The sequence below is a fragment of the Leopardus geoffroyi genome, chromosome E2 (genome assembly GCF_018350155.1).
Source record: "Leopardus geoffroyi isolate Oge1 chromosome E2, O.geoffroyi_Oge1_pat1.0, whole genome shotgun sequence".
Lineage (NCBI taxonomy): Eukaryota > Metazoa > Chordata > Mammalia > Carnivora > Felidae > Leopardus > Leopardus geoffroyi.
The window spans coordinates 29,354,971-29,375,865 of NC_059335.1; the positions used below are offsets into that span (position 1 = coordinate 29,354,971).

The 20,895-nt window shown below is 46.1% G+C and overlaps 1 long non-coding RNA gene across 1 annotated transcript; it reads right to left on the reverse strand.

Moving 5' to 3' along the window:
* Nucleotides 1-3,097: 3,097 nt before the first annotated feature.
* Nucleotides 3,098-15,475, reverse strand: LOC123578399. Its single transcript, XR_006702366.1, has 2 exons — nucleotides 15,266-15,475; nucleotides 3,098-3,232 (listed from the first exon to the last, which is right to left on the reverse strand). It is a non-coding gene; the product is annotated as an uncharacterized LOC123578399 (long non-coding RNA).
* Nucleotides 15,476-20,895: the final 5,420 nt, after the last annotated feature.

The following is a 20,895-nucleotide window of genomic DNA, read 5'->3' on the forward strand; positions in this document are numbered from 1 at the left end:
AGGACTTTCTCTTCCCTCTGCCATATAAGCCTGTGTTAGCTCAGGCTGCCATAACACAAGACCACAGGCTGAGTGGCTTACACAACAGAAATGCGTTAGCTTACAGATCTGGAGGCTAGAAGGCCGAGATCAAGGGGCCACAACTTAGGCTTCTTCTGAGGCCTCTCCCTGTGGCTTGCCAATGCCTTCTCACGGTGTCCTCGTGTGGCCTTTCCCTGTGCATGTCTCCGGTGTCCCTACTTCCTCTTACAAAGACACCAGTCTCATTGAATTAGAACTCCACCTTTATGACCTCATTTAACTTTAATTACCTCCTTAAAGACCCTGTCTCCAAATACAGTTACACTGGGGCCTGGGGGTTCAACATGTGGAGGGGGCGGGGGGAGCGGTGCTGACGGAGAACTCAGGCACCCTATTGTGCCTTTTGATTGCCTTGGGAATAGACATCTGAGAAATGTGCCCCAAATCTAATCACCTATAATAATGTTTTCCAAACTTCAGTCATTTCTTTACCATTTTTATGATTTTACCATACTCGCCTTCCTTCTATACTGTATTTAGTATCCTTCTTTGAGTTAACTCCATATATTATTTAAATAAATATATTTTGAAAGGCAATCTTAGATCACTACTGAGAAATGTAAACGGCCCGTTTAGAAATAAGAAATGACCACGAGGGGCACCTGGGTGGCTCAGTCAGTCAAACGTCCTGATTTTGGCTCAGGCCATGATCTCAGGGTCATTGGATAGAGCCCCAAGTCGGGCTCCACACTGAGCTCGGAGCCTGCTTGAGGTTCTCTCTCCCTCTCTCTGCCCCTCCCCTGCTCGTGCTCACATGCTCACGCACACACTCTCTCTCTCAAAAATGATCATGAAACAAATCAATGACTGAAAGGAGTGTTATCGAATTCTTTCTAGATACTGCTTGATTTCAGCAACACACAACACTTAACCATATGCCAGATGCTATCTCAGGACTTAAAAACATGGTCTTGTATATTCTTCATGACCTATGAACGAATAGCTAACTTGATCATTCTTATTTTGAAGGGGAAGAAATATAGGCCCAGAGAGGTTAAACAAGTTGCCAAAGGTCACACAGCTAGGGATCTAGGCAGTCTGATCCTACAGACTGGGTTAATGAATAAACAGTATTTGCTGAAAGGCTAAGTACTGCAGGTTTAATGGTGAAAACGACCGTAGGTTAGTTTTCCCCATTCTCAGATGAAAAAAAAAAAAACCTCAAAAGTCACAGCAAATAAACTAAAACTGGTTTCTGATTCCAAAACCAAGTCTCAGACTTTCGCTAACAGCTAGGTAGGTGCCAGGCTTCGAGAAGACATCTGAGTGGGAATCCCCACGGACAGAGCACAGGGCAGAAGTTTGCTTTACCAGTTCTGATAGAAAGCATAGGCCAGGCCGCTTCACCAGGCCCTGGTTCTTCCGGGCGGGCCTCCTCCAGAACCCTTTCCCCCTCAGATGTCTCTTCCCATTGGGCGGCGTGGAGGCAGGAGATTTGGAAACTACAGTAGTTGGAGGTGGGGGTGGGGAGGCTCATTCGGGGCACTGTCCTGGCTGGCCTCACAGCCCAGTCTGCTGGTTTGCCACGTAGCAGGAACAACTGGTGACCGAAGGGTCCCTCCGAGTCCACGTCCGTCCGCCTGGGAAGACCTATTGAGCTCATTACCCGGATCCTCTCGGGCGCTCCTGACAGAACTTGGCTCCCAGAACTAATTCCACCCTAGGTGGCGAATAGTGTTGATTTGCAGATCCATAGGGACAGATATAGCATTGAATTATTGCATATATAGCCTTGAATTATATATTATATAATATTATATTATATGTTATGTTATGTTGTTATGTTATGTTATGAATGATATATTATGTAACTTATCCTTCCGAGAGTGTTGAATATTATATACATATGGATATACGCATACACACACATACATAAAGAATTCCTTCATTTTAGCATTGTGAAACTTGCCGACCTTCGTCTGTACCAGAGTGCTTCAGCTGCTGCCGCATAGTATAATGCTAATAAATAAGCTCTATTTCTGGCCTTCTGGACTCTTCTGGAGCGCCCACTCCATTCCTGGGGAAACAGGAAGACAGGGACTCCGCTTCCTTCCTCCTCTCAGGCCCGCTGAGAACCCAAGCCCGGCCCCTGTGGGAAAGGCAGAACTGTCTAGAAGGTGACGGAGTAAAAGGCAGGCTCAGCCACGGCCGCAGCCCAGCCCCACACTTGCCCCAGCGTCCGCGGTTGAGAAGAGGCAGCAAGGAGGGGACTCGGAGATGCCCCCCTGCCCAGCCCGGGTCGCGCTGTCAGGCGACCAGGCTAGCCGAGAGATCTCGGGTGTTTGACCCCCGCGCAGAGATGACTCTTTCAAACCCCGTGTTCCACTTTGCCACTTTGTCCCCGCAGGCTGCCTTGGAGGTCTGCCTGGCATTCAGACGGCCGTTTGTACCGTCCAGGCCCAGCCAGCCGCCTGTTGCTGTCAGCGGGGGACAGGGCCTGGCAGTTTCAGGCCTTAAAAGTGGTTTTGTGCAAATCCGCTCCTCCCAGCCCCCTCCCCCTTTCCTTTTGAGCCCCCCGTGGCCCACAGGATTTCCAGGGACCGGAGAAAAGAAGCTCGTTTGATTTAAGCACACAGAGGGGTTGGGAGCTGGGGGTGGGGGTTGGGGGGGGTGTGTTTATATTTTCTCTGCATCCATTAGGACGGGTGGCTGAAGGGTAGGGGGAAAGGGGGAGCGGAGGAGGGAGAAACTTCATTTATATGTTAATAGTTGCCCGCACCCGGGCTAAACTGACAGAACTATTTCATGGGAAACTGACAAATTTTGTCAGCCAGGCTGTGCCTCCACATCTCAATGGGGCAATAATCTTGATTAGCAAAACAATTGGGGGCCTCCGGGTTCCTGCTCAGGTTACACTCGGCCAATGTGAGGCAGGCTGGGGCCTTCAAGCTTGAACACATTTTCAAAAGCCACCGAGTTTAGGCAAATGAAGGGAACCGTGGGGGTGGGGCGGGGTGGGGGGGGGGCGGAGGGCGGCGATGGACAAAAGGGGTTAATTTGATTGACCGAATCTTCATAGTCTTATAACAATCATTTACTTAGCAAGTAATTCCGCGAGAAACCAGCGGCGCCGACAGGAAATTGGAGTGCAGTATCTGTTTGCCCCAGATGTGTGGGAATTTGAGCTGCCTCCTCCTTCCACTTGCCAACCCTGAAAAAAAAAAAAAAAAAAAAAATTTGCAACCCCCTTGGGGCCCTAATTACCACGTGCGGAATAAGTAGCTATCTAAAAATACACACACACTCGACACCCACGAACAGAGTCCCTGAAGCCACGGCTGTTACCTCATCTTGACTCTCCAGGTTGGCTTCCATTTTTATTATGAGTTCCTTGCATTGTTCATTAAAGCTGGAAAATGGCCCCCACCCCCCACCCCCACCCTATCCGCCCCCCATTCTTGGATTGCCTCCTAGCTCTCCCTCCAGTCCGGGACTTCATTTCCAACATGACCAACTGGCCTGTTACTGCTTGCAAAGATACTTGGGAAGAGCCGGGGTTCCCTCCTCGGTCTTGTTGCCGGGAGAACCCAGGTGAAGATGTCCCCCCTCCGGGCTGAGGGGACAGAGGGACGCGGAGAGATTGCACGCCTCACCAGCGGGGAGCCTGGCCATCCTGTTAGACCACCCCTGCTCCCTTCCGTCGCGCAGGCCTTGCAGAAAAACAAGTGTTCGAGGTGCTTCTTCATGTATTCTCCGCTTTTTATTTTGAACTAATTGTAGACTCGCCAGAAGTTGCAAAAATGGTACATCCGTGGAGGTCCTGATCGCCCTTACCCAGATTCCCCTCGTTGTCAAAACCAGGAAAGGCGTGGTAGCAATATGATTATGCGGTAGACCCTTCTCGGGTTTTACCTTTCTTTTTACTGCCACGCACTCATGTTTTGCTTGTCTGGGTGCATCATTCTATGACTTATTTAGTTTTTAATCTAATAAGTAAGCCAATCCTCAGATTCCAGATCTGGAAAGGCCGTGACAATTCCTTCCCCCATTACCCTCCCCGATTTCGCCCTGCCCCCCCAGCAGTCGTCTGTCTACCCCCCGTCCAGTCCTTGAATCCCCTCTGAAAACAAATCGCCTTCAGGAGATCATCAAGCCGCCGCTTGCACACTTCACGTGACGGGTGGCTCATTACCCATAGAGACAGCTTGACTCTTCTTGTTTGAAAGTTCACATCAAGAACCAAAACTTCTCTGCCTCTCATGACCCCTTGATGTATCAACTGCTACCACCCGGTTCTAGAATATATCAGTCTAACCCAGTGGTTGTCAACCTTGCACTCTCTGCTGTCATCTGCGGAGTTTCTAGACAGTCCAGTGCAGGCCGAACACCGGACCAATTATGTCAGAATCTTGGGAGGTAGGACCCAGGCATCAGCATTGTTTTTGAAGCCTCCCCGCTGATTGCCAACCCTTTGAGGATTCGAAGATATCCCACGCCCCACGTAAATAGGGATGCCAACAGAAATAAAATACAGGGCACCCCGTTAAATTTGAATTTCGGATTAAAGAAACGAGTAACTTTTTAGTAGAAGTATTTCCCAAATACTGTGCGGGATGGACTTATACAAAAATATTTGTTGTTCGTCTGAAATTCAAATTCGAATGAGCGTCCCATATTTTTATTTGCTACGTCTGGCAACCCTGTTACACGCAGACGCTTTCCTTTCCGGGCTAAACGTCCTTACTTTGGCATTTGGTATGTTTCCAGAAGCCTTCGGAAGAATGCACTGCGGTATCGAATTTCTTTTTGAGAGTGTGGCTCCAGTGACTTGTCCCTTAATTCTTGGCCTTGGAAACTGGTCTTGGACTTTTCTGTTCCATGTGCTCCTGTGTGCTCTTCTTTCTTTGGTCCTAACTCCAGGCCTTTCTGAGTCCCAAATGCGGGGGACTAAGGGTAGTATGGGCAGCCTCAGACGTGGGTTAAGTACGTGCCACGCCCTGGTTTTTGTATAACCCCGTTCTGTAGCTTGTACCTGATCCGCATCAGGGCACATGACCTAGCACGTGGCTACTCAAAGTGTGGCTCTTGAATAAGGAGCATTAGCGTTTTTTTCTCTACCCTCTTAGGTTAGTGACTGAGGGCCTGCAAATTAATCTGACGAAACAGCTTAAGAAAAGAAAAACATGCAAATCTTATTAACCTGTACGGTGTGTGCACAAGGGAGAACTCAGTGATGAGTAACTCAAAGGGGTGATTAGAATTTGGGGGTCTTTATACCCAGCTTTATACTCGTACGGGGAAAGGCGGAGATGAGGACTCTTTTGGAAAAGCAAATACCATTTTGGAAAGATAAATGGGCCCTGAAGAGAATAGATGGGAGATAGGATAGTTTTCCACTGTATCTGTTTGGGTGTGGTGCTGACTTTTTAGATTCGAATTGCCCGGGGGAGGGGATCGGAAACAATGAGTTCTTTGGAGAGGCTCTGCTTTTAGGCAGATAAGGAATTTCGGGAACTCAAATGCCTTCAGCCCCAAATAATTTTTATACCAAAGTGGCATACTTAGGGCTGGCAGATCAGGGATCTTCTTTATTAGAAATGCAGAATCACAGACTCTACCCCAGGGCCAGTGAATCATAATTTGCATTTGGGCTAGATCTTTCGGCGATTCTCGGGCATTAACCCGTCAGTAGCACTGACCTACCTACAGCTCCTTTAAAAGCAGCTTCTAACGCGTAATAATGATAAGGCCCTGGGACGGTCCCTGAGGCTGGTCCCTTGCACCTGGAAGCGGGTCACAGTAGCTGCCTGAAGTGAGAATTTGCCAATTGAACAAGCCATACCACCTTATATTCGTGGTTCTCTCTGTGTTTATTCCTTGGCTTCATGCCTTGATGGATTAAGGGAAGGGTCTGTGCTCACGGTCGGAGGACAGCAACGGTGGGCACATTGCTGGTGTATCTCACCCAACAGCAGCAACCCCTCTTACCTCACTCCAGGCCCTCGTGGCTGTTACAGCAAGACGCGGGGGCAGCCACTCTCAGGTCTAAGAGTCACCGCTGTCACCCTGCGCGCCTTCAAGTGGAAAGTCTTCCTTCGCTACCAACTCGAAAAACCCACGTCGTATTTTGTTATGGAAGGCGGAAATTTCCACAAGTCTCTGGAACACTTTGACAGTTAACTCTTGGGAAAGAGAGCTTTGGAGCCTCCTTTTGGAGTTCCCCAGAAGCCAGATTCAGTTCTTAGAAATAGGGAGGTCCCCAAAGTATATTTGCATGTAATTTGCATTTATACCGCCTCCTCAGGCTTTAAGGTAAGGAAAGGGCACACCATCCTTTCCAAAATACAGGATTCATCTTTTTTAATTAGCAAAGGCCAGCAAGCCTTACTGTGGAGTATTCACGGCCAAGTGAATGCTGTAAGTCGTAAATTGCCCACATACCAGATTCCCCTAGTAATTCAACCGAAGGTTTTATTTCGTTTTGGTTTTTGCTTCATTAGATTCTGACACGTGGGAAGAGGTCTTAGACGTGATCAAGCTCGGGGATGACAGAAAGGTTTCATCCTTTGGTCCAGCCCTGATAGAATGAGGATGGTGTTGCAAGAAATTTGAGGCCGTCTCAGCAGAAAAGAGTGAAACACCAAGCGTGCTTGATTGGTGCTGTCTGCTGGGCCATGAGTGGAGACGCGGTAACCCGACAGCGCGTACTGGCCAGTGTGGAGCAGGACCCAGCCCTCGTTTCGCAGACGAGGAGCCTAGGGCATGTGAATAGATCCTGTGGAAAGTCGGGGTGCTTGGGCGGCTCAGCCGGTTAAGCATCGGACTTCAGCTCGGGTCACGTTCGCACAGTTCGTGAGTTTGAGTCCCGCGTCACGTCGGGCTTTGTGCCAACCGGGGTGTAGCCTGGAGCCTGCTTGGAGCCCTGTGTCTCCCTCTCTCTCTGCCCCTCCTTAGCCCCTGCTCACACCCTGTCTCTCTCTCTCTCAAAAATAACTAAACATTAAAAAAAATCACACGGAAAGTCATTGGCACAGCCAAGATGCTGCCATCTTTGACTTCCACCCAAGTTCGCTTGCTGTCGTATAACTGAATTTCTCTGGGATCTGTCTGCATTAATTGAACTCGCAGGTTAATTGCTAAAACCCTGACCCTCTTTGTACCTCGGAGTCACGACCTTTTTTTTACCCATCCGAGTATCGATAGCGAGTAACTTCCAATTGCCGTCCACTAAGTACACACAGGAAGTGCTCGCCACGTTCTGAATGAATTGGGAAAACGGTATTTGTACACATGTTGGTATCCCACACAGAAAAGGGTACGACGGGCTTAATTTCCATCCACATGGTGCTAAGGGTGCTAATGATTGTAAAAGTCACAAATTCATAAAGGTTTCTAATTACTTTGTTTAATATGCGAAAGGACACCCCGCACCCTAAACAGCTGACTTGAACCGCGTGCCAGGTGAAGAAACGGAAAAGAGTAGAAATCCACCTCCGTTTCCAGGAAAACAGCTCAAAGGGCAGGCCCTCAGAGACACGGGTGAACAATCTGCTTGTTTAAAACATTAAAGCGTTTTCATTAATTGAAAAAAACGTGCTATTTGCATGCGGCACAGCGCTAGGATTGCGCAGGGAGTTACCAACATGTGGCCATGTCTCAATTACTTAGCAATTTTCTGTTACTTTTTTTTTTTTTTTTTAAGTAAACTCTCCCCCCGCCGTGGGGCTCGAACTCACGACCCCGAGATCAAGAGTGGCAAGCTCTTTGGACTGAGCCAGCCAGGCGGCCCCCATGTTTTGTTAATTATTACTTAATTATGTATGATTATTATTTTGTTTTACTTATCAGTCCTCTGGGAGTAGAACTTCTCCTAAGAAGGCTGGTTCTCCAAAGGTGGATGGCAATTCTCCCTGCTTTTGCCCTGGGTGGAAGCTATGGCAGAAACCAGAAGTGTCCCTGCAGGGTCCTTTTACTGTACAAAAAGTGTTGTCTTGGCACAAGGTTGCACAGCCAAAAATGATGTTTCCCAGCTTCCCCTAAGGTAGGTGTGGCCATGCAGGTAGGTTCCGGTCAGCGGGAAGTAGGGGGAAATGATGTATAACGTGTGCCAGTTACTGTAACTGAGAGCATCCCATGCATCGCCTTGGACACAGGTCTCTTCGCACACTCGTACACCCCATTCTCACGTTTCCAGTAATTTGGAAGCCATATTGGACCCCAATCCCGCTTACTTGTAGGTCCCTGTGCCATACGAGCCACAGGCTGAAAATTTCCACTGACACAGAGGATTGAGAGGCAGCCTTCCATTAATCAGATTGTCATTAATCAGATCAGTTTTCCCCCTGGTTGAAGCTTGCTAGTGATTTCTCATTGCACTTAGACTGAAGTCCAAATTCCTTACGTGGCCTTCAACGGCTCACGATTTTGGCCCTGTGTGCCTTTCCACCATCACCCCCCACCATCTCCCTCTGACCCACCCTCTCTGCTTCAATGCTACGGCCTTCTTCATTTCACCAGTGGGACGTGGCCGTTTCTTCTATGTCCTCAGATCTTTTCTTTCTTCTAGTGGCTAGTTCGTTCTTCTCATCAAGGGCTGAATTCAAATGTCAGCTTTTCAGGTAGCAAACCTGTCTGAAGATCTATCTAAAATTTATCTGCATCCTCCCTTCACTTATCTTCCCATGATTTTGTTTCATTTTTACCACCCAGGATTCTCTTATGGATTCGTTCAATGATTGTTTCCTATGAGAACGTTAGCTCCGTGATGATATGGACCTAGCTTCTTAGTGTCTATTGAGAGTTCCTGGCATACAGCAGGTACTCAATAAATATTCACTGGCTGATTACAGAATGAGCCCTCATGAGGTCCATGCCATTTTCGTCGAAGTTGGACAGATGTTGAAATGGAGAGGCAGATGCCTAGAAATCCCAAGAGGTGACGCTGGGTTTTCCGGCATGAGAGAGCTTGCCTACTGTGTTACCCTGCTGTGTAGATACTCAGTTTTTGTCTTCCGGGGAAATAATCTCCCGGATTCCCAGTAGCTGATCTTTATTACCATCTCCACAGATATCCATTAATTTACAAGGTGAATCCACTCAAGGGCTAGCCAGATATCAATACATTTACATATGCATATGCAAATATAAAGTCAGAAAGCTGTGGCCAACCATTTTATTCTTTTGGCTTTTCTGTCTCTGAGAGTGGGGAAAAAAAAAAATGTGTTTGAACTCTGCTCAGACCTGATTACTGCTGATGAATGACAAAGCAGTTCTGATCTTATCTGGGGAATTTTTTCCATGGGATACAAAGAGAGAAAGAAGCCAGAATAAAGGTTTGAAACAAGTATATTGACAGAAATCAAAGAAAAGATAATACAGTCGTTCATGTTCCTGGCATCATCAGTAGGGGGCGAGGAGGGGGGGGGGGTGGGTTGCCCAGCCAGAGCTGTGTTTGGTTATTGATTAATAATCCAAGGTACAAATGGTTCGGGACAAATCAGAGAAAACATAAACTACAATATTCAACAAACTGCAGTTCAAAGGTTTCTGGAATTTGCTAAGTGTTCTTGGTCATACATTTTTTAAAAGTGATGACACAATACAAAGTTTTTGAACTTTGTCACACACATAGCCAAGTAGAGTTTTGCTTGAATCGCATTAAAAAATTGTGCAACTATTATTAAAAAAAATGGAGGACGGCACCAAATGGAAAAGTTAGAAAGGGCCAACTGTCCAGCTGCTGATAGAAGAGTAGTCTAATAATTCTCCTGCGGAAAAGGTACTTGTAGTTGATGTTCCATGTCTCACGGCGGCTGAGAGCATGACTCTGTGAACCCCCATCTGGCTCTGACACTTATGGGCTTTGTGATCTGGAGCAAGTGACCAAGCTCAGTTTATAGAAATATTGTTTAAGCCCCATATACCACGCCAGGCACATTTAACATCTTCCCAAAGCCACTCTGACTTCTTCAGCACATCCTCCGCGCTGCAGGCATGGTAGAGTGCTATCTTAATAGTACCCTAAGGTCAGGACACACCCCTTCTAGAAAATCCTAAATGTCTTTGCATGAAGATACAGACCGACATTCTTTTTTTTTTTTTTTTCAACGTTTATTTATTTTTGGGACAGAGAGAGACAGAGCATGAACGGGGGAGGGGCAGAGAGAGAGGGAGACACAGAATCGGAAACAGGCTCCAGGCTCCGAGCCATCAGCCCAGAGCCCGACGCGGGGCTCGAACTCACGGACCGCGAGATCGTGACCTGGCTGAAGTCGGACGCTTAACCGACTGCGCCCCCCAGGCGCCCCCAGACCGACGTTCTTGACGTGGCCCACAGGGGGTAAGTGTGCTCCTGTTCTGCCTGCCTCCCTGTCTACTCACAGGACTCCCTCCTTTGGTCCTTGCTCCCGCCATGCCGGTCACGTGTTCTTTCAGTGCGCCATACTTGCTCCTGCCTCAGCATTTTTGCACCTGCTCTTCCGGAATTCTCTTTGAGATTAGTTTAATTGCTCGTTGTCCAGAGTGTCTTTTGACCTTCTCGACTGTTCTGTTCTGCTCCTTTATTGTAGGTGCCCAGGTAGACCCTGACGGTGACGTGTTTAATTGGTGGTGGTTGTCTGCTCTCAGACTAGACTGGGGTCCCCTGAACACAGGGGTGGCATCTGACTCGTTCACTACACCTCCAGCACTTAGCACAGGGCCTTGCACGCACCAACCGGTCACCCCCCTCCCCCGAGTAAATAGAACGAAGCCATCAGGGTTTCCCCTAGTGCATGTTTTTCTCTGTGAACGCTGGGATAACACTATCTCCTTTATAGGTTCACAGGGCAGATTAAAAGAGAGAAGAAACATGTGAGTGCTTTGTCAACATAAAAGGACCAGACGTAAGTAAGGTGTGATTAACATTTTTAGATTTACTGCAAATGACCATAAACTCAAGTTGGCTTACACTACAAATAAAATAAAATAAAATAAAATAAAATAAAATAAAATAAAATAAAGTGGCATAAAGTAAAATACAATAAAGTAAAATAAAATAAAGTAAAATAAAATAAAATAAAAAATAAAATAAAATAAAGTAAAGCAAAGTAAAACAAAATAAAGTAAAATAAAATCAAATAAAGTAAAATAAAATAAAGTGAAGTAAAGTAAAATAAAATAAAGTAAAATAAAATCAAATAAAGTAAAATAAAATAAAGTGAAGCAAAGTAAAATAAAATAAAGTAAAGTAAAATAAAATAAAGTAAAATAAAATAAAGTAAAATAAAATAACATAAAAAATAAAATAAAATAAAATGAAGCAAAGTAAAATAAAATAAAGTAAAATAAAATCAAATAAAGTAAAATAAAATAAAGGGAAGCAAAGTAAAATAAAATAAAGTAAAATAAAGTAAAGTAAAATAAAATAAAGTAAAATAAAATAAAATAAAAGTAAAATCAAATCAAATAAAGTAAAATAAATAAAATAAAATAAAATAAAGTAAAATCAAATAAAATCAAATAAAGTAAAATAAAATAAAGTGAAGTAAAGTAAAATAAAATAAAGTAAAATAAAGTAAAGTAAAATAAAATAAAGTAAAATAAAATAAAATAAAAGTAAAATAAAATCAAATAAAGTAAAATAAATAAAATAAAATAAAATAAAGTAAAATAAAATAAAATAAAATAAAGTAAAGTAAAATAAAATAACAAAAGAATGATAATAATAATAAAGGAGACTTTTGGTGTATAGGTTATATTACACTATACCTGGTCCAGGTCCCCCAGGGGAGAAAGAGCATCTTTTTCCTATGGTTCCACCAAAGATCCATGGGAAACTTCTTTTATTTCATCTTAATGATAATGACCTCAGTAATGCCCTGAATGTGTTTCCCCAGAATTCGCATGTTGAACCCCTCCCCCTCAACGTGATGGTATTAGAGGTGGGGCCTTTGGGAGGTAATTGGGATCTTGATGATGTCATGGAGGTAGAGCCCTCATGAACGGGATTAGCGCCCTTAGAAGAGTCATGGGAGAGCCTGCTTCACCTTTCTGCTCTTGGCCATGTGAGGACACAAGAAATCAGCAGTCTGCAACCCCAGAAGAGAATTCTCATGGGAATTCAGCCATACTGGCACCCTGATCTCAGACTTCCAGACTCCACAACTATGACAAACAAATGTCTGTTATTTATAAGCCACTTATGTTCTGTATCCTGTTAGGGGAGCCTGAATGGACGAAGGCACTCTCTGAGCCAGTGTCTTTGGAGAAAGGGTTATTCACCGATTGATCCTCCAGGCCTTGGTCACATGACACGTTTCAAGCTTGGAGATGGAATTATTCCCACCCAACATGGATTGGGAAGAGGGTAGTTTGATTATACAAAACAAAGGTTGGGTGTTACTAGCAAAAGCCAAAATCAATGTAGATTGGAAGGAGCAGTGAGCATCCTCTATGGAGATTAAAGGAGTTCCAGTGAAGGAATTCTTGGCACCCATATCCTCACTCCAAATCCTGTCGTGTGAGTGATAAGCTCTGTCTTCTCTCCCATATGATGGGCAGTCAGTGCAAACCACATTCCCTAGCCATCTTCACATTACAATGACATTACAGTGACATAAGGTGGGGAAGTCTTGCTCACAAGAAAAAGGAGGGAAGAGAGGCATTTAGGAGAGAGTTTGTGGGGTAGTTCAGTCTTCTATGTGTTTTAAAGCAGGTAAGATCAGTTATCGTAACCTTCTCATACGTCTGAGCCCTCATAAAAGATAAAGCAAACCCTGTAGAAGAAGAGTGCCCAGGTCTCCAAGCTTGGGGTTCCCAGGAAATAAGCATATATTGGCATTAATAAAGTCTCAAGCATCACTTGAGCACAGACTGGCACTCCTTAGCAATGTGATCATGGGTAAGTATAGCCGATGTAGGTGAACAAGGGAACCGCTCCCTGTTCAATGTTCTTTTTCTCCAGGGACCTTGCGGGGATCGTGCTTGGCGTCCTTGGGCAGGAGGAAGTTCTGACAGATGAGATGTAAGGAAAAGTCCTTGGGTGGGGCTTTTGGAGCTTCCAGAAGTGCAGGTGCATCAGCTATCTTGTGATCATGAAGAAAAACACCCACAAAGCCTTTATCTTCAAATCAGAGGATTTTTGTTTGTTTGTTGCCTTGAGTATTTCCAATCTGGCTTAATTAGCTTTTAAGCTAAAACGCATAGACAATGGCTACCAGCGTGACATACAATAAAACTGATTCACAAACCACCTTCAGGCTCCTTTTCCATTTTCTTAAATGGGTAGGAGCCACTTTTTTTTTTTTTTTAAGAGTATAGAGTAATCATCTCTCTTCTCTCTCTCTCTCTCTCTCTCTCTATATATATATATATATATATATATTGCTACAACTAAGTTTTCTGCCTAATTTTGTAATGCATTTAAAAACTGATCATTACTGCCATTTGGATCCTGAATCTTCTAAAAATGTTTTATGGTCATTTGAAGAAACTTTTCTGTGGAATTTTGTTAACTTTCTTGGAAGTTCACTTGAGTTTGGAAATTGCCAAGCTTGCCCTAAATATCTGCGGGGAGACTACGCTTGGTGTTTTCCTTCGCGATAAGACGATTCCAGTTAACGTTTCCACAGGTGAAGTCAGAAAATAAGAGACCTCTGTTTCTAGCTGTAAAACTTGGTATTTGTTTGCCATCGAAGTGAACAGTCTGCTGATCAGTCACGACAGTGCTCGAAGATAGTGACCAACAAACCTGGACGTGTTTAGCGTCTGATAGGGGCTTATGTATCTTTGAGGCAAATGGAGGTTATGGAGACAGACAAAACATCGGCCTTCCGGGTTTAGTTTGTGAAATAGTAAGACTTCGCTTCACAAAGAGGACATTTCGAGGGGAGGTAGGTCCTCCCCTGGATGAGCTGTTCCTATATTTGTTTTGGGAATAGAATCCTCGACCACTGATGGGAGACACATCATTCTAGAAACAAAAAGAAAAAGAAAAAGAAAAAAGATAGAACACTCATGGTGAGGAACAGTATAAAGAGGATATAGTCCAAGGCCCTCATTTTATAGCGATGGCCCTGAAGCCCAGAATGGGAAATGGCTTGCCCAAGGTCACACAGCTATTCAGTGACAGCCAGGAGTAACCCCTTTGGGTCTCTGAGAGTTGCTATTATTTAATCCCACCTGGATGGCTGTGATCAAAGAACATAGTTTCTCTCACACATAAAGAAATAACTTGCCTGAAAAAAAAGTTGGTTAGCTGACTAGTGAACTGTGTCTACCACGGAGCGGGTATCCTTAGCCAACCGGCAAGATCTGTTCATGTGCGTGCTTCTATTTCTGCGTGACAAGCCCTCATTTGAATGCACAAGCGAACACACATACCCTGTGGAAAGATCATTAACTGAGCGGTGGTGGGGCCCATAGGTAGTAAACCACACGTCTGTGTCTGCACTGCTGGGAAGCAATGTTTTCACTGCCAAGCTTAGGGCGATGGGTTCCAAATACCCAAGTTCTCTCTCTTCGTGGTCCCCATCATGGCCCTGGATGGCTATGCGCGTACGTATGTATGTATCTATCTATCATCTGTTTTCCTCTGATAAATGTGATTGTGTGTGAGTGCAGGTACCAGGAAGGAGCGAGACACATATATTTCCTTATCAGAGGGCTGTATTTGTCAGGAATCTTACAAAGACAAGGCAGGCACAGAATTTTTTTCCCCCCCAGTTGTGACCTCCTGCATCAAATTTGAGTTTTATAGGGTCTGGCAAAGCACACTGCAAACTACTGCTCATTCTGCCATTTAAATATGAGTGCAATGAAATTAAAATGAACAGAGTACCCAACCAGAAAGAGGAAAAGAGGCCATTACAAACCAGTCTGGTGGACATGGTGGAAAAAGGAAAAAGAACTGATCTTGTCTGTGTGCTTGGGCCTCAGTACGATTCTTTCGTTTTTCTTTTATTTTTGTTTGTTGCTTTTAGAGAGAGAAAGAGTGCAGGAGTAGGAGAGAGGGGCCGAGGGAGAGAGAAAGGGAGAATTTTAAGCAGGTTCCGTGCCCAGTGCAGAGCCTAATGCAGGGCTCAATCCCACGCCCCTGGAATCATGACTTGAGTTGAAGTCAAGAGTCAGATGCTCAACTGACTGAGCCCACCAGGCACCCCAGATCGTGTTTACTTCTGATTTGTTTCTGTGCCCCTTGAATTCCCCTCCACCAGCCCCTCTTGGAGCAGCACAGAGAGCCCTCGCCCATGTGGGTCCCACCAACCTGATGCCCTTCAGAATCATGGCGTCCGGGAGGCAGTGCGGCTACGGAGAAGTTGGGTCCAAGTCACATAATTTTAGGACCTACTTTAAAATCAAAGCCCAGGCTTAGACATGCTCTCCAAATGCCTAAAGTTAAAAAGTGAACTTGTTTGTTAAAAACAACAGTGTCAACAAACAACCCGACACAAACGTCCCGCATTCTCTCTGACCCAATTTTGCACCAATATCAAACTCGTAACCTTCTCAATGTACAAAGAGGTTTTTATTTTAAATCCAAGGAACAAATGACCTCTTCAAATTCATAATGAGGTATGCATTGAACGGAACACAGCCCAAGGTGAGTCATTCATTAATCATAAACAAAACAGCCCCTGATCAAGGACACATCAGAACACACTGTAAAAAGAGGCTAGGTTGCCCAATGCCTTTATTTAATATTAACTACATTATGTTTTTCATGTGAGTTCTGAGAAGGTGATTTTCTCACTTTCTTTGTAGCCAGCTCAGTGTGAATGGATAATTACTTCCCTTAATGCTGTTTCCCCTGAAGGTTAACCCTGTTCAACAAGACTCGACCCAATCTCTCCTCTCCAAAGGGGGCAGGGGGTGCGTCCGTCGCCCAAGACTTTCAGCCAGAATCCTTCAAGCATAAAAACATCCGCCAACAGGAATATTTCAAATGACATGAATAATATTTGTGATTAATAACAGCTAACCAGAGAAGCATAATCCAAGAAATACATTATTAGCTTCTTACAGATATCTGATATGCTAATTATCTTCAAAAATTTCATCGCTGATGACTGTTTTGGCAGAAATTTGAGCAGGGGAAGAGGAAATTTAAACTTTTATGTAAGTTGGAAACAAAGCGTTGGGGCGATTGGACTTGAGAAGACCTGGGCTTGGGATTTGGTATTTAAGTCTGACTGATGGGAAGGAAATTAAATAATGGGAATAGAATTCAGTGCGAGGATTGAAATTCGAGTCAAGGGGTACTTGGCGGACCTCCTCAGGAGCTCTTCCTTACCTCCTGTGACAGAGACTCCCGGTGCTTCTGATGTGGGCGGAACACGATGTGGTTTGGCCAGATTCGCCTGGGGGCCTCTGGGGGGGGGGTGGGGGGGGGGGTGGTGTGGTGTGTGTCACTGCTTTCCTTAGACCTAAAGGGACGTGCTCCTGGATCTCAGCTTTCCCAGGGGAGACCTCTTCGCTGCCAGCTTTTTTCCATTTGCTCTGGCCTCACCCACACCCCAGCCTTCAACACGGCTGGTGTCACGACGATGTCACACGCGGCAAAACCCACCGTACTGTCACTGAGACATCAGAGAACATACCTGCGATACGGGACCCAGAGGGTCACACAGCGCCTCACTGGAGGAGCCTGGAGGGAAACCCTCTCATTTTACTGATGGGAAAGCTGAGTTCCAGAAAGTGTCGGCCTGATACCCACGATCCCGAAAGGATGATAGAATTCTGGCGATAGAAAGTCGCCTGCCTGCTGGGGGAACAGTGAGCTCCTATCACTCCGGACCATTGGCTTACCCACAGACGTTCTCAGTGTCACCTTCCAGAAGTTTACAATCAAGAGAGACATTTTGATGTTGACGGCAAGCAAAATACGTCGAAAGCGTTCCACAGTTAGACTGTAAATTAGGAGGGGCAGACACCCATCCTTGGCCTGCCTTTCTGGGTCCAAGTGCAGAGATGAAACTTCCTTCTGTTCCTCTCTGTGCACTGGAGCCGGCTACCTTTGTATTCCAGATTCGATTCTGGAAGAAAATAAATCAGGCCACATGCAGGGCAACTGCTCAGTGCTGTGAGCAAGATGCCCTTACAGGCCCCCCCCCCCCCCCCCCCCCCCCCCCGCCCCGGCGCTGGACTTCATGATGTCACTTCCTAGAAACCCGGAGAATCCACTTTAGGCAATAAGTCGGGTCCCCGCAACACAAGGCTTAAAGCAGAGACCTCTACCTACTGCCTTAGGTCCCGTGAGGCATTCTGAATGATATCTGGAACATACAAAAGAAGACTGTCTCTATATCTCTATCTATCTACATAGCACAGGATCGTGATTGTATTACAGGGTATACTAATCAACTCTCTCAAAAGAGTAGAGGGGAAAAAAACAATGCTGTTGTTCTTTTTTCTTGTTCTCCCTTCCAATGTGCAGCTTCCTCCAGCTCCAACCCCGAACCTCCTAGGAGAGTTAGGGTCAGTGACAGAGCTTTCCATCAGCAGACACTTTGAGCAAGGGACTGGAGATCAACCCCGAAGTTCCCTCTGCTTCCAGAGAGGCAGCTAGAAGCACTGAGGAAGTCAGCTAAGTAAGTGTTTTAGTGAGTGCCCAAACGACAATCGCTGTTGCCTGCTCCGGTGTGCGTGTGGTAGGCAGCTTTGATTGAAAAGTTAATCAGCAGGCTTGAGTTCCTATCAATAAAGAGGAGAGAGATTGATTTAAATACTTGATGACATTTTTTATTTGAAAGCCCTAAACCCCAAACACCTTAAAATGTAGAGATAGCGAATTAAAAGACAATGAAAGATGGGTTTGTGGCAGGTTTCCATCAGAACAATCAAGTTTCTAAGAAAAAAGTGGTCTCGGGAGCGGGGATTCAGTCTTGACGGGGGAGCTCAAGCAGGAAGATGGGTGAGGAGAGGACAAGGGGTGGCCCACCAGTCGGGTGTTTGTGGGCACCGCCGGAGACCTCCTGACACCCCCCCGTCACCCCCCACGACAACCCGAAGGCCCGGCCAATGTAGGCGAGCTGACCTCCTCCTGAACCAGTTCACAGATGAGTGGAGAGCTCGAGCCTGGAGAGAAAAGCCCAGCGGTTGGGCAGTCGGTGGAAGGGGCGAGCTCCGTGGGCTGAAGTGGCCCATCAAGGCATCCTGGAGGAGGGTCACCTGAGTAAGGCATTGAACGATGGCCATCTGGGAGCTGAAGTACCATTCACGGCATCGGGCACAGCCTTTTAGCTGATGATTTGGAAGCAGGATAAGCGTGCCAGGGGGTCGAAGGCAAACACACAAAATGCAGTGCTTTTTCTCAGTCTCACGATGGCTATGGCAGCCTCTGGTGAGCTGCCAGGGGTGGAGTAGTTAAGAACCAGCATTTGGGGCGCCTGGGTGGCGCAGTCGGTTAAGCGTCCGACTTCAGCCAGGTCACGATCTCGCGGTCCGTGAGTTCGAGCCCCGCGTCAGGCTCTGGGCTGATGGCTCGGAGCCTGGAGCCTGTTTCCGATTCTGTGTCTCCCTCTCTCTCTGCCCCTCCCCCGTTCATGCTCTGTCTCTCTCTGTCCCAAAAAAAAATAAATAAACGTTGAAAAGAACCAGCATTTATTTAGTGCTCAGCGTGACCAGGCCCTGTAGTAGGTGCCTCTGGGGCCAACTTTCTTTTACTCTTCCCAGCCACCTTTGTGAGGGCACGGATTCAATGGCCTTTCGTCTTACAGATGAGAAAACTGGGCTTCAGGAGAAGAGAGTAACTCGTCTAGGGTCATAGAGCTGGCAGAGTGTGCAGCTGGGGTTGAAAGCTCGCGCATTCACACGCCGCGCTGCTTGAAGGATATATCGGTAACGCTATAAATCTTCGCGGCTCAGAGGCTGAGCCGGAAAACAAAAGTCTCCAGCAGTTCCCAGGGCTGATTTCCCTAGTGATGTAAATTCATGTCAAGTGCTTGCACAGAAGGTCCCCAGTACATCCCAGCAGAGATACCGTACCGTCTAGAAGAAAATAGGTACTCGATACATGGCAGGTGTTATAATGACCGCTCCTATTCATGCATGCGTGTTATTCCCCATCACCTTCTTTCAAGGAATCAATATCCTCACCATCCTTGGCTATCTGCTTCCGGTACCTCATACCCAACGTACCTTTGCCGCTCCGTGCCCACGATCACGGTCTCCTTCCTTAGCCATTTCTTCATTTGTTGCCCATTGGAAACCTTCCTATTCTGCAACGCCCACCTCAAGAACTGCTCCTTTATAGTGTTTGTCCTGACCCGCACTTACTTCCTCACCCGCCCCTATAATCAGAATGCCTCTTCCTCAGTGAAGGCTCCAACCTTTGATTACACCTTGATCGGCCTTTATCAAATGTTCCTGCCTCATTCTGAGATATAAATATGATTGTTTCCCCCAAGTCAACTCTGCGCTCTCGAAAGCCTGGACGGTACTTGCTAACATTGATACCCACTCATTCCTCTCTGCTCACCCTGCTCGGCCTCTAGAACGGTGCTCGGCACCCAGTAGGCCCCCAATGATCAACTTGAATCATGGACTGTTTTGGGGAATCCCAAATTACAATTTGAATGTTTTCTATAGAGAGGTTGCCCAATCAACTGCTGTTGGGGCTTGAGTCCTTTATCAGGAGCATGGTAATCAGAGAACTAGATCTGCCCTTTAGAGGACTGAGTGGCAGCATAGAGTAGGGATATGTTTTGAACAGGAATGATTGGCAGAAGGGGAAGGACAAGGGAAGGCAGTGCAGGTGAGGGACTGAGAGCGATGCTCTCGTTGAGAGCGATTGAGAGGGCATCGAAACAGGATTGTTGAGATATTGGTCCCCCAACAAGCATTACCATAGAAACTAGAGTCTACCCAGCTTGCTAGATGGTTATCCTGGATAGGCTGGGGTCAAAACACCTGCTTGGCACCCTCTGGGAACATCTTGTACTAAATGAGTCAAATCCCACCGCCCCCCCCCCCCACCTACCCACCCCTCCGCCTCCCCCAGGGGGCTGTCAGTGTCACACATTCCATCAGGCACTTCACAAACCCCAAATCACTGCTTCACAATAGCATCTTTTGATTGATTCATCAACTACCAAACAGGAAAGGCTGTCACAGCTCCTGGAGTAGCAATTAGCAATGGGAGGAAACTCAGAGGCTGGGAGTTGGAGTTTTGAAAAGGAGAATAAATCCAAAAAAGAGTTCTTCATCCAAACACCCCGAACATCCTGGCCCACAAGCTGGCTCACACTTAAGAATGAGGTAGAGTGTCAGGGCCCCTCGGTGGCTCATTCGGTTGAGCGTCCGACTTCGGCTCAGGTCACGATCTCGCGGTTTGTGGGTTCGAGCCCCGCGTCGGGCTCTGTGCTGACAGCTCAGAGCCTGGACCCCGCTCCGTATTCTGTGTCTCCCTCTCTCTCTCTGCTCCCCCACCCCACACTCTGTCTCTCTCTCCTTCAAAAATAAATAAACATTAAAAAAATTAAAAAAAGAAGAATGAGGTAGAGTGTAAGAGCAACCCATTAGATTAGTAATGTTAATACTATAATTAACAGATACTTATTGAACGCTAATGAGTATTAGGTGTTGTATCTATACTTAAGAGTTTAGTTTAATTGTATTCGATTTAATCTTGAAAACAGCCCTGGGAGGGGGAATATTATTTCCGTTTTAGAGATGAGGAAATGGAAGTTCAGACAAGGTAAGTGTCCTGCCCAAAGTCCAACAGCAAGGAAGAGGGGAAGAAAGGATTTGGAGACTGGTCTTTCTGACCCCAATGTGTGAACATACGAACGTCGAAGTTTGCTCTGTGTGCAGAACCCTAGTCCAGAATCTGGTTGTACTACGAAGCTAGATGAAACTTGGCCTAATGAATCCTTGCTTTCAAAGTACAATCTTTTC